Genomic DNA, 8,139 nt, shown 5'->3' with positions numbered 1-8,139 from the left:
GCATACACACACACACACACATTTACCCCTGCTGTATCACACTCAAAATAGCTATTTCATTATTCAGGCAGTGGAGTCCCAAAGGGGATAAAATAAGAAGCTGTTGAAGCATGTCTATAAATGTGTGCACATGTGAGTCACCTCAAGGACATTAACCTCAGATGTGGCTTTAGATTGCTTCTATATGACTTCTTAGTCTGCCTGCACGACTTCATGCTGTATCCTGCAGATATTCTGAGCTCATGTTAAGTCCTAAATCATTCACTTTTCAATAAACGGTGTTTGCCGTTTTGTAGCGTTGCATCCCACAATGCAACGTAAAAAATAGTGGTCACTAACCGACCTTTATCTACCGTTATACATTAGGTAGAGAGGATAACAGGGTATCTTTACTGTAAATGGTTGCACATTAGAGGAATGACGACAGCTTTGTGATTTGCCAACGTGCACACTATGTAGTTGTAATGATTTATGTGGTGTGAATGATTTTGGGCATAGCCTGGGGAGACTGTCCTCCCTAAAGGATCAGTTGTTAATACAAGAGCCCCAAAACAACATTTATTTACATTAAAGTGACAGAAGCCCTCTAGCAGGCGTAGTGATTACGAAGGAGGAAATCAGACATGTACCACCCTTAACCATGTGGTTGACAAAGGTTGTCTAACCTTAAGGACGTAGTAATTTTAACCCTATGTTTGTTGTTGTTTCCCTAACCTTAACAAAGTGCTTATTTTAACCCAAACCATGATCTTTCCTTGGGGATGTACCATCATTAAAACATTTCAGCAGTGATGTAATGGTTTTGGAAGGCCCAGACAAATGATGTTGTCCTGCTGAAAACTGCTGGCACTAGCTGTGTTGAGAGTATATTGATGATCAGCATCAACATGTGCATGAACCTAGTATGTATGTACTTAGCATGTGTTTGAAATGAAACTTCTGTAAACCTGCACTAATGTTATGCATATTAATGTATGTAAAAAGTGTGTTTTAGATGTATTAAGCAGGTTTATAGCTGAGAGATTCGTAATATAATTTATGTAGTTAGGGAATATGCACTTTTCCTGGTCATTAGCAAGGAACCTTTTATAGCTTCCTTGGTCATTAGGAATGGTTTGTATGAGATTATTCATCATCTTTTGTTGTTTTCAGATTGTGAAACATTTTGTTGATCTCTGTAGTTTCTTTTTTTTTTGCTCATTTCATTTTCTGTTTCTTTCATCAGTTGTTACTGAGCCAAGAGGTCAGTAGTGTTTAGATCTTAGATGAGCTCCTGTTGCACAGCACTGCTGAATCTTACTACCGTATTAATCCAGTATGGGAATCTCCAAACTGTGTTTGATGCTTGATGTGTTGGTGGTGAACAACTTGCCCTTTTAGACAGAACTGTTTCAAAGAAAGTAATACTTTTTAGTTTAGCTTAGATTGCATTTATGTACTAATATTCCCTGATTATTTACTGAATTCCCTAACAGTGTTTGAATCCTGACAAAACCCTTTAATACCCTTACCAAAAGTTGTTGTAAAACCTGGTTTACTTCATTTTAAAGACAGTAAGTATATGGCTAATACTGAACAACACTAGCACAGTCAAACTGGTATTATTTTCTGGGCAACACTAACACTAACAGTCACTGCAAACTGTTGAGGTTTTATCAAATGCTGCTCAAATGTGCATTCAAAACACACAACTCGGTACAATTTAATTTGCAACTGAGAGGTGTCTGATAGCACAAATTCAAAACACTTTCCAGACTTTTCTTAATCTTGCTTGATAAATGAGCTGCGCTGTGAGGAAAGAGCACTTTCTGAGCACCAATAAGCCCTCTAAACAGATTACAAAGACTTATGGCTAAATAGCGGCAGCGGGGGTGAAAAAAGTGAACATCCTTTTTAATAGAGCTTCCTGGAAGCAGAGCGCCGTAATGTGACGCAACTGTTTCTCTTCCCGTCACTGGCTGATGAGAAATAAATGAATGAGATTAAGGTTTTAACGCCGCTGTATGAGTGAGTGTGTGTGTGTGTTTGTGCGTGTGTGTGCGGAAAAGTGAGTGATATTATGATATGGCTGCAAGAGGTTCAGTTTGCCCTCTTTTCAAAGTGGTTAAACTGTGTGGTTGCTATGGACCACAGTGTGTGTGGGTTTGTCTGGGTATGAGAGTCTGTGGGGGTCATCTCAGTTTCTTTCAGAGATATTGATAGACTTGATCTAATTTCTAACCCCAGAAATACACTGTAAGATACATAAGATACGTGTATGTGCATACACATTATGGACGTTCTTTTCTTTACATTTGGATGATTTAATTGTTAATGTTTTGTTTAATGTTCTGTATGTCATATGTTTGGTTTTGATGTAATTTTATAGTGTAATAAGTGTTAATACTGATATTATCTTAATAGGTAAAAAGAGCTATAGACTTGAGACTTGAGTCAGGCTTACTTCACAAAAATAAGGACGAGAGACTCAAAAGACTAAGCCTTGAACTTGAGTCCTGTGAGACTTGTCTTACTTGATGCTTGATTCCTTAAAGACTTGCAATGAGATTTGAAAACATGAACATTCAGGTCTCCAGTTTTTTTAAAATTTCGGAACACCAACAGGCAGGTCTTGCATAGCTACACAACTGAAATATTTAATTATTAGGCCTATGCTTTTAAAGAACTTCATCGCAGTTACGTAAAAAAAAAAACACAAATAATATCTCTGACATGAAAAATGTTTCAGTTGCCATGCTATAAGAGTCAGCAGAGACCTGATAGATAGATAGATAGATAGACAGATAGATAGATAGATAGATAGATAGATACTTGCAGCCTTGTTTACAACTCCTCACTTCCTCACTTCAAACGAAGGCTCAGGGCTGAGCGAGTGGAGTGTGTGAGGACTGGAAGAGCCAGAGGAACGCATTTCAAGATGAAAAGAAAAAAGCCATCAGGGGGTGCAGGTCAAAAAAACAAAAAAAGAAGAAGCAGGCCAAACATAAAAGTATGTATTTTCTTAAGTTTTGTTATGTTTGTTATGTAGCTAGCTAGCTCCTAATGTAGTTAGCTGGCTAGCTAATGTTAGCTGCTTTCACTAGAGCTGTGTCTTAAATCACATACTTCTGTTAGTACACTTTCATGTAGTACACTGTGTACACTATGTACTCACTGGTGTAGTGCGCGAATTTCGACAGGGTAGCGTTGTCTCAAATCAAGCACGGCTGTTGTGCGCTTAACGGAAATGACGATCGCAAATTAGCATTAGCATTCGTGTTATCATTCACGCTACCAAATAATTACAGACTGCTAAATTAACCCAATAAACATACTGATGGCTTATATCTGACAACAGTATAGTGGTGCTTAGTGCTAAAAAACACATGTATAACATGTAATGCAGCAATGTTCATGTTAGTTACAACATCCTCGGCCGCCATTTCCAGATTGAAATGTGGTCCCTCCCCTTCCTCTACGTAGCCAAGATGGCGACCATTGAGGGCGAGAAATGTCCATATGTCCACACTCAACTTTTTGAGTTCACCATCCGGGGATTCACAGTGCACTGCATTTTTCCATACTTCTCAGTGTGAATGCACTTATGCAATGTAAGTAGACTATATTGGAAAGTGCTAGCTAATGTTAGCCCTCTAGGATAGCTAGCTAGCATAAAACCAGCATCTAACATTGATGTAAGCTAAGTTAGCTAGCTTTATTGGCTAATCACATTGTCTTTTATATTATTTAACATACACTTTTAAAATATGTACAATCACCATCTGTCACAACTGGTGAAGGCCCAAGTACATCTACAGATGTGTGTATTTGTTCAGATGAGTGAGTGCAACATGTTCATTTAGACATTCCAGATGGTAAATAACCTAATGTAAATACTACATGTAATGCTATATACAATCTAATTAATCAACTTGTTCCTGTTTCAAGAAATATGTCAACAGTTGGCTCCATCATCTTCTTCTGATGATGATAAGAGCACAATAGATTCCACCTTGTCACTTTTCTCCGGTGTGTGAATACATGAATACAAACATATGCACAACTTTAAGTGTCATCTCATTTAACAGCCACCTCATTTGTACAACCATAATTGTCTACACACTCCATTTGTCTCAGTCAGTTGATTCAAGTAAATTCCTTATTAAAGATTAAATAATGACCTGTGTTCATGTGTGAAGCTTGTGTGAACATGAGGTGAGAATAAGTGTAATAAGTGTATTATCTGCCATCCATGCAGACACACCAGATACAGCCGCCTCTGCCCAGCCTTCAGAGCCGCACACACCTGCTGCTGCTGAGACAGATGAACTACTTTCATTGCACACGTATTGATTCATTTATCCCTCCTCCACCTCCACCTCCACCCCCTCTAAACAATGTCAGTGGTGTTTATCCTAGCCCTGGTCCTCCTAAAATCCACAACCATCTCCTTTGTCTTGGCCACATTCAGAAGCACCACACCAGACCACACCAAGTAGTGCACCGCATCTCTGTTCTCTGCCTCCTGCTCACTGCTGAGTCACCCCACAACCACAGTGTCATCTGAAAACTTCTGCAGATGACAGGACTCTGAGTTGTACTGAAAGTCAGAGGTGTTCAAGGGGAAAGGTGAGAGGACGGTCCCCTGCAGTGCTCCTGTGCTACTAACCACCTGTTCAAAGACACATCTGCTCAGCTGCACAAACTGTGGTCTGTCGGTCAGATAGTCAGTGACTCAGGAGGTTATGGAGGCATCTACCTGCATCCTCAGGAGCTTCTCTCCAAGCAGCTCAGGCTGGATTGTGTTAAAAGCAGATCAAAGACTTGCATCTTGTCTTAGAATGATAGTGGGTTGGGTCTGAAGACTTAGAAGTTTGAAAATGACAAAAAAATCCAGTGTTGCAAAATTAGGAAGACGTGAGGTTACCAGATCTCCAACTGAACTGTTGGCGATGGAGTTGTGTTGTGGGTAACGTAGGCGCCAGGTTTTGACAAGGAAGAAGAATGAATGGAGTAAAAACGACAACATCCGGTTCTGCTGCATCTGATAATGGTATAGGAGTGCGGTGCTAAATTGATGGAGTACTCTTCTAATTTCAGAAATCTGTCACCAATATCACAATCATTTGTCAATCAACCAATCAGTGACTGTTTTCTGTTGCTCAAATTGCAGTGAAGAGTCTGATTAGCTGTACCTGAGGACACCTTTCTATGTTCTGTTTTATAATTTTGACAAGAAATGACAAATTCATTCTGCTCCTTATTCATACAAGTTTTTTAAGTTCATAAATTATTAATTGTTTGTCTTTTGTTTTCAGACAGTGGAACACAAACACAGTAGGCACTAGAGCCTTGGGGATGCTTTGCTGATTCAGGTAATGGATATCATAAACAGACTGACTGTAGAGTCTGTTTTAGTTTATCACAGTTAGTAGTTTCAGCATATGATTTTTTTTTGTTTTGTCTCTTTGTTTATATTTTGTATCGCGTTGGTGGATGACTTGAAAGTATTCTTACAAGTTATTACAGTATAATAAAGGATAAAAGAGACCATTTCCCATTTAGAATAAGTAAAGTAACATAATTACTATGAAAAGTTACCTCTCCATTGGGAGTGAAGTTGTTTCATACACAGAACATGCTAGAAAGTGATTTTTAAGCATCTTTTACTCCTCTGCCTGTTGAAGTAAGGTTTGAGTTACTGCTATTGATCCACAATCCTGTCAAACAATTTTACAACATGGCATTATAAAAACCATAAGCCACCTTTGGCTGTAAAAACTAATATTTACTGTGTAGCAAACAAAGCTAAATCTAAGACAGAGAGCGGGAGGGAGGGGGGAGTTGATGCAGAGCAAATAAGCAGTTGCACCCTGCTTAACATATGAACACACACACACACACAACACTTAATTGTAATTCTGTAATTTGTTCGGAGAACACCACGGTGTTTTGTCACATACGGAAAATCACAATCATTCTTGAGAAAAAACATACACACAAAGAAATGCACACTCAGACACACACACGCAGATTTGTGACAACTGCGCTCTTTTTCCTCAGGAGGGAAGCTGATACAAACATAAAAGCAGAAAAATTCATATTGGCTTCTCAAAGTGTCTCTGTTCTCCCCTGGGTGAGTAAACATTAGCATTCCAGTGATTCTCTGTAATATCTTAATCTGCTGTGTGTCAGTCTGCAGTTTCCTCTGTTAAAACGGGCTCTCATTTACTGTCGTGGACCTCTTATTTCACTGTTGTTTCAGAATCTCTTACAGCAGATAGATAATTATCCATAATTCTAGGTTGTGTTGACAAGAATAATTTCCATAAAGTTTAAATTTAATGTGCACTTCTTCACATAACCTGTGGAGGATTAAAAGGGATACGGGCCCTCCAGCTGGAGGTGCATCCATGGGCGAAAAAAAGAACAAAAAAATATCACTTTTAAAGGGGAGAAAAGGCATTACCTACCTTTCTGACATATCTGCAGATTACAGACTTAACAGAAGTACCTGCCAGAAGCAAATCAACACCTGATGTGGAGAGGAATTATATTAAGACTTGCAGTTCTGTTTTTTCAAGTATATTCCAGTTATGAGGAGACTTTTCAATCTGCAAAAAGAAAAAGGTTTTTGATGTGTTTCATATGTGTAGAAAAGAAGAAATAACATTCTGCTGTTTTTAGGCCGAACCCGACATCGATTCTCTCTTTCAGCCTTGCCGATAGTACAGAAGGTCCAACCACAAGGACCTGTGTAACTGCAGGAGCAATCCCTTGAACTCAGAACTGTTTTTGGAATTTTCTTCTTTTGTTCTTAAAGAACCTTGTCCCACTTCTGGTTCCTGACATTAAACTGTCAGCCTTTAAAATTAAGTACTTTTTGATGGGGTGCAAGCACAGCTGGCAAAACTGCTGGCAACTTGATTGAAAAGAAAAACAGCAAGAAGAGAAAAGGAGAGCGGAGATACAAAAGCTGTTTTTTTGAGTTATGTAACTTTATATTACAAAGAATTGTTATTCTTAGACTTTTTACAGTCAAACTAAAAGTCATGTATGATATGAGATGTACCAAACTGGGTGAGGTGTGCTTTTACATTAGAATTCTAAATGGGATATTTTACTTTTTTATTTGTCCAAAGGTTAACTCATTATCACTCATCATCAACTGTAAAGTGTGCATACACACCCACAACACACACACATACTTAATTCCCCTTCTGAGGGCAGATCATTACCTCAGCCCACCGCCTGCTGTTCACATCTCACTGGGTTTCAGCTTAACAGTTACACGGTATCGATGTTCAGTACTCTGCGTTAGAGCATTCAGCATGTAAAATCCCCTCTGAAGGCTATAGAGGGCCAGCTGTCAGGCACAGACCATGTAGCCACAACACCTCTGGATTGAATCTGGCGTGGGGCTTTTGATGCATGACATGCCTCTCTCTCTCTCTCTCTCTCTCTCTCTCTCTCTCTCTCTCTCTCTCTCTGTATCCGTGTTTCCTGTCACTCAGCTGTCATACCGTCCAATAAAGGCAAAATACCCAAAAGCATTAATTCACCTGCACTGCTCAGCCTCGGGACCAATTGGACCACTTCTTTCAATGTCTCTACTATAAGTGTTCTGCTGAAAGGTTTTAAAGGCTTAAATATATCCCCGCACTAAAGAGGCATCATCAAATTTCAACAACACCAAGCTAATGTAGCAGCTGATCCTTCTGGCTTTAAGCAGCAAGAAACTGTTGCAGCCAATTATAACAATCATCAATTAATACAACGGCTGGTCGTTCTTTCTTGAAATGACCCGATTGTCCTTTTATTAAACTACACTTACTAGTAAGATTAACCAGATGCTGTAACTGATATTTGAACCTGAAACTACTCATCAAGTCAACAACTCAGAAACTGCATCGTCATACACGCTGTCCTTGTTGATCCTGGATGATCTGTGAATCAAAAAAAGCAGCTGATAGTCCATTTGTGGCCAAGATTCACAATAAACACTGAGTAAGAATTTAACACGAGTTGCTTCAGACTGCACTATTTATGTTTTTGTTTTAAAGGCCACAAATTACAGCTGAAGACACCACATCCATCTCCAGGATTCAACCTTAACCCCCATCTTTGTGTCCTGATGCTACTATGATGTACCTGTGTGTA

General features: G+C 39.1%; 1 long non-coding RNA gene across 2 annotated transcripts; it reads left to right on the top strand.

Moving 5' to 3' along the window:
* Positions 1-3,730: 3,730 nt before the first annotated feature.
* LOC137196537 (uncharacterized) lies at positions 3,731-7,762 on the top strand. Of its 2 annotated transcripts, none has more exons than XR_010931249.1 (5): positions 3,731-4,325; positions 4,451-4,608; positions 5,298-5,354; positions 6,043-6,115; positions 7,122-7,762. It is a non-coding gene; the product is annotated as an uncharacterized lncRNA (long non-coding RNA). The 2 variants fall into 2 exon arrangements; XR_010931250.1 differs by lacking the exon at positions 7,122-7,762 and adding an exon at positions 6,667-7,052.
* Positions 7,763-8,139: the final 377 nt, after the last annotated feature.

This window comes from Thunnus thynnus, chromosome 14 (assembly GCF_963924715.1).
Source record: "Thunnus thynnus chromosome 14, fThuThy2.1, whole genome shotgun sequence".
Taxonomy (NCBI): Eukaryota; Metazoa; Chordata; class Actinopteri; order Scombriformes; family Scombridae; genus Thunnus; species Thunnus thynnus.
The sequence above is the reverse complement of the archived record's forward strand: the minus strand, read 5'-3'. Positions and strand labels throughout refer to the sequence as shown.